At 46.1% G+C, this 5,926-nt stretch overlaps 1 long non-coding RNA gene across 1 annotated transcript; it reads right to left on the reverse strand.

Annotated features, from left to right (window-relative positions):
- Positions 1-254: 254 nt before the first annotated feature.
- On the reverse strand, positions 255-3,631 carry LOC119452754 (uncharacterized). Its single transcript, XR_005192123.2, has 3 exons — positions 3,330-3,631; positions 2,430-2,471; positions 255-522 (listed from the first exon to the last, which is right to left on the reverse strand). It is a non-coding gene; the product is annotated as an uncharacterized LOC119452754 (long non-coding RNA).
- Between the last annotated feature and the right edge of the window lie 2,295 nt (positions 3,632-5,926).

The raw sequence follows: 5,926 nt of genomic DNA on the forward strand, positions 1-5,926 counted from the left end.
TATCATTTTCGCTCGACGTCATTGGCTTGTACGTGGCTATATGGAGTGGCTAGGACTCCGTCGCGCCGCCATTTTTGCTGGAGTCGGCTATTCAGCGGAACGCATGGCATTAAAAGAATGAAAAAAAAAAAGAAATAAAACAACGCCACGTATACTGGTCATGCAGGCTACACACACAGTCTGCATCGGCCTTTTCTCTTGTTGGCTTCTAAAGGAAGGTACGCATGAACTGGAGAAAAAATAAAAGAAAAAAAATAACAGCTGAGGCATTCTTCACGAATCGCGTCAATTTAATCGACGATTCGGGCACTTCAACCAGCCAACGAGCGAACCGCGGTGTCGACGTTCGAGTCCTCCGGCCACGGACGTCGCAAAGCGGCTCCCGCAGGTGGGCGCTTCAGCGCTTTGCTCAGCCGATGCATTCGCAGGTGTCGCCCTTGCCGCAGTAGCCGTGGCGTTTTCCGGCGCTGATGCATTGTTGGAAACACGCGAAATTGTTGTACGGGCAACCGAACCCACGACCTGCCGGCAAGAGAGAGGTGAGGTATTAAGAACGGTCACGAAGAATTAAGTTGCTTTATTGCAAAACATGAAGACGAAAGATGTGAAAATATGTTGCTTGTGTCTCAACTCGGTCGATGATGATCTCATCGCTCTATATTCGCTCTTCTCTGCGCACGCTTAATTTTTAGGTGATTGAAACTTATAAAGGTCTCACTCACAGCGAAATTTCTCTACGTCTCGCGCTGCTCGTGGGTCATCAAACTGTGCTACGTTAAATTGCAAATATAATACAGTTGTTGTAATATTCGGGACGTCGAAGTGCTGCTACAATTGTTGACTTTGGCTAATCCTATTTAATAAATCGATGTTATCACCACGAAGGGAGAGACACATGCGCATTTGGAACCGTCAGTCACTTATGTGAACCACGCGCACATATCTACTTTTATCTGAGGTCCCACATGCTATACGGTCCACTCTCGTACATGACGCCTACCACAGAGCTTTTTCTCTCAAAAGGGTGCATATACGTATTACGTAGTCACGTGGTAGGTACTTTTGTAACTCTCGCGCGCTTTCTTTCCAGACCGGAAAAATGAAAACGTCACCAGCTATCATCACGGAAAGAAGTCATTTGGATATTTCTCAATATGTTTTACAACTTCTCCATTGGATATTTTGTGATTACAGCAATACTTTAAAAGTTGGTTAATTATTCTTAATTAATTACCTAAGCTCATAGTAGAAAGTATCTTGAGTTGCTCAAGAGGACAGTGAACAACCTCTAAGCGGGTTGCATTCTCGCAACGCATACGTGAATTTTTTTCGGCTTGAGCACGAGTTGGTTGAAACACACTGTATCCACGGCCGCTCGACGGAAACGCACGGGCATCGAGTTTGCTACAAACATTATTAGAGGGAACTCTGCCGATAGCGTCTAGGGACCTTATTGCCTAAGGGAACTAGATGCAAGCATCGCGGTTCAGCCACCCATGGAATGAAGGGTATATTAGATGTATTTGCCTATAAAGTTCGTTCTTCTGGCTTGAGACGGCTTTGTGGCTTCGCAAGTCGATCATTTCAAACAAAGTATTTCGTTATAAATGCAATAGTTCGCTATGATTGTGCATGGGCACAGATATTTCGGCCTTGTTGTGTTTAGAAAGCTTTCTGAAATTTCGAAAGATAAAGCGCGATCAATACCGCCACAAGAACGTCTGAAGCGGCAAGCGCTACTCTAATCCATCGTTCCCATAGTGGATGGGCGATCGTGCCAGAGTTTCCTGTATAGTAATGTGCTGCAGGAAAATCTGTGCGCATGGAGGCATTTGCGTTGAGTGGTCCGTTGTATATCTTTTTCGAACAGTCGTACAACACAACAAAAACGCTTGTGTTGTACGTTGTGTTGTGTAAAAGAAAGGAAGAAAAAGAAAACGTTTTGAGTGCGTTATTGTCGATCGAAGCATCGCGCGAGGTGTCGCCACCAGCGATATACTGTTCCGTGATACGTCATCCCACTGACCTGTATACCCTCTAGTGGAGATCAGTGCGTCATCCCGCATAGGCTTGCGCTAATATGAATCATCTATGTTAAAATTCTGTAATGTTGTAGCCAGCTAAATACCGTGCTTCTGGCTTAACCGTATATGCACGTGCAAGAAGCGTTTCTGTTTGCACGTCTATATACGTGCTGGCCTGAGACATAAGGCACAGGTGAGCCCGGGATCGGCTAAAGATCTTGGACTGAACCTGTCGTGCAGCATATATATAGTCAACTTTCCATTCCTTTGCATTGCAAGTTAAACACTGTCATTGTTGTTTCGTAATCTTGAAAATGACTGTTATCATCGACATGCTTCGTCTTGTTCTACCCATAGATCGCTGAGCGCAATAAAGAGAAGAAATAACTGCCCGGAAACACTTACGGAGCCTTAGGTGCGCGTTCTGTGGGGCATCTTGCAAGGAACCTAAAGAGCGGGAACAAGTGAGAAAGAGAAAGGGGAAAATTATGAATGAAAGACGGGGAGGTTAACCAAGACTAAGCCCGGTTCGCTACAAAGAATGTACACGGCGGGTTATCTGGAACTTCAGGAATTTGTCTATCACTTTCAAGGCGTCGCAATCGCGGTATTTATGTTAGCGTTACAAAATGTGAAATCTATTCTGCGGTCTTCAATCTGTCAATGGCCCTTTTTTGTTTATAAGAAAGAGGTAGGTTAGGGCTTCAACAAGAAACTGTAGAAGTTCGCCTCGCTGAAAGCTTGCTTTGTGGAAAGACGAGATTATGTGCAGGCACACAGACTGTCGTTATATGTATACATACATGCTACACGACCTGTAATGCATGTGGGGTCTATTGAGCGAGGTGCCTCGTAGGATCTGTTTTAATGGGATCAGCCCCAATATCGTGTGCTGCTATCCAACCGCTATCGCTTGACGGTTGGTTTCGAACGCGGCTCCATCATTTCAGCAGCTCGGTGCTCTTCTCAGACCGTAGACGCACGCTTAGATACCCCACCGTGACACCTTTACCGCCTTCAATCGCGCATGCAAGCCAGTGCTGGCACACACGTTACGTCGCACAACAATTCACTGATAAAAAAAAAAGAACGCGCTACCTTCTAGCTGACAGCGAAAATTAACGTTTTACGCCCGAAAAAGATGCAAAGCACCACTTACAGCACGTACGAGCAGGGATAGCAAAACAGGGACGACATGTGGAGTGCGCGCCATACGTTACAGCAAACAGTGCCATTAGACACTAATTTTTATTACCGTTCTGATTGTAATAATTGAACAGAAAGCAACTAGCTACGATCTCTTACCTGCCACCAACATCGCCATCAGGAGGAACAGTACCAGAGCCATACGGGATCTAAGAGCGAGCAACAGCCACTGGGGTTTTTTTTTTTCTTCCTGCGCCCGAACGTGTCTTTCAGAGTCCGCCGAGCTCCCTCGTCACCTTATGAACAAACTAGTGGCACAAAAGAATATAAGCAGGCTTTACGCATGCTCTGCGGAGCAAACACTCGCGCGGCGCAATTTGCTTTCTGACGTGCCATCATGTCGCGAGCGTCGTAAACCGGAGCCGGGCGGCCGTTTTCTTTCTCTCTTTGGCGCTTTTCGATTTAGCGCCTTCCCTTAACGTGTCTTGTAATAAGTTTACTTATGACCGTTTCGTGCGTGACTGGCGAAACAGCGTGTACCTGGGACACGTGGCTCTCTCTCTCTCTCTCTGAGCGGATTTCAACTGCGGCTGGCGCGAAGGCGCAGCCGCGGTTCGTGCTCCCCTTCGCTGATGGCGGCCTCACGTCATCTCACGTTTTTCCTTGAGCTATGTTGGTTTTCTCTCTCTTTGCTACGTCTTGGTTGCGACAGCAGGGTCATGACCCTGGGTGACCCGGCCATCCAACGTGCTTTCGAATAAGACCAAATAAGACAAAATATTTTTTTTTCTTACTGGCGACTATAGGGTTCAGCGTTTTCGGTTTCTAAAGCGAATCTTACTTTGCGGACTAATGCAAAAAACGCCCGTGTGCTTGCGTTGTAGTGCACGTTAAAGGACCCCAGGTGTTCAAAATTAATCCAGAGCCCTCCACTACGGCGTGCCTCATAAACGGGACAGAAAACGGGACAGGATAGGAAAGAGCACACATGTGTTAGCTCAGTGTTTGTGTGCTCCTTCCTTCCCTGTCCCGTCTTATAGCACTGTTTTTTCTGTATTTCGTGTCTCGCGTCGTAAAGTTATGTCTCACCAAATAGGGCTCAGAGGAAGTGTCAGCAAAAGGTAACCCCCCCGCACCCCCCCCCCCCCCCCCCAGGAGAAAAAAAAAAAAAAGAGGAGCAGGAGTCCGAAAACAGCGATCTTCCAGAGGGGGAGAAAAGCCCGTTTTTAAATGATGGAAAGGGGGAGGAGGGGTGAAATGAGGGAGTTACGTTTAGTTCAGTTTTACCCCCCATGAGTCACACAGACGAGAAGACGCGTCTGTTCGCCACGGGGAATTTTACGTTGATCTTCTCAAACCCCAAAACAGGCTTTGAGGCGGCTCCTTGACACTGTACGGCCTCCAGTTTGTTACTCCTCTCAACAAACCCCCCCCCCCCCCCCCCTCAAACCAGTTCGCTACCACGTCTCGTTGTGGGGGTGCAATCGACGTAAACTGTACAACTCCACGCACCGACCCATCTTGAGCATTCTGCCAGCATCCTTGCGCGCTCATTCTTTGCGAGGAGACGAGGGACCCATGCAAGCGTGGGCAAAGATTGTGCGTATCGCCATCTTCGCTGTGTCGGCCTCTTCGAACACTCACCCTCTAGTGTCCCCCCCGGCAGCCCATTCACTTTAATGAAGTGCAACAAAGACACCACTTTATCACAAATAAATAAATAAATAAATAAATAAATAAATAAATAAATAAATAAATAAATAAATAAATAAATACGCATTCAACTCAAGGTTCCTGTGCTTCACTCAATGTCATGCATTTGCGCATTCAGTATAGGCGACAGTGAGAAAAGACACTCCTAAATACGAAAGCTACCGCTCCGCTAGGTGCCAAGATTGCGTTGCGTCTGCATAATCGTTATTGTCCCCCAAATGCCAGCGAGACGCTGTACCTCCGCAAAAGCAGCCACTGCATGCCTCCTCGTCTACTCCGTGCGGACAAGTTGTACTCTGGGAAATTGGCGCATTTACGCGAGACGACAACACGTCAGCAAGGTGTGTATGCGGACGATCACGCAAATGGCGTCCCCACCTGCGCCACCCCCCCCCCCCCCCCCAAAAAAAAAAAAAAAAAAAAAAAAAACAGAAAGAAAGCAGCTTGATGATGTAAGTTACAAATACAACTCGACTTATTTGTCTTGTGTCTTTAAACATATATATATGTATATATATATATATATATATATACATACAGGGTGTCCCAGCTACCACGCAGCACAATTAAAAAAAGAGAGTAACGGCATTACGTGAAGCAAACCTAGTGCGTATTGTTCCCAGTACAGTGGAGTAGCCGCCAGTAATTTTTATTACTGAGCTTTAATTAGGTAATTGCAATTAATTATCTAACTCGTGAAGTACTGTCCTAATAATGAAAGTTTCAATGAGACAATTGTAGAGCAACATGAAAAACTCCCGATAAAGCTTTCTGTTGCTCAGTACGTGCTACATCAATGTGTTCTTCCGAGTGTGAAAGAAGCCCGCGAATACACGCAGAGTTGCCGCGCGACTGGCCGCTCGAGGCACTTTGCGGGCTTCTTTCACGCTTGGAAAAAACACTTTTATGTAGCACATATATCACAACAGAAAGCTTTACCGGGAGTTTTTCATGTTGCTCTACAATTGTCTCATTGAAACTTTCATTATTAGGACAGTACTTCACGAGTTAGATAATTAATTGCAATTACCTAATTAAAGCTT

Source organism: Dermacentor silvarum, chromosome 1, assembly GCF_013339745.2.
Source record: "Dermacentor silvarum isolate Dsil-2018 chromosome 1, BIME_Dsil_1.4, whole genome shotgun sequence".
In the NCBI taxonomy this organism is placed as follows: domain Eukaryota; kingdom Metazoa; phylum Arthropoda; class Arachnida; order Ixodida; family Ixodidae; genus Dermacentor; species Dermacentor silvarum.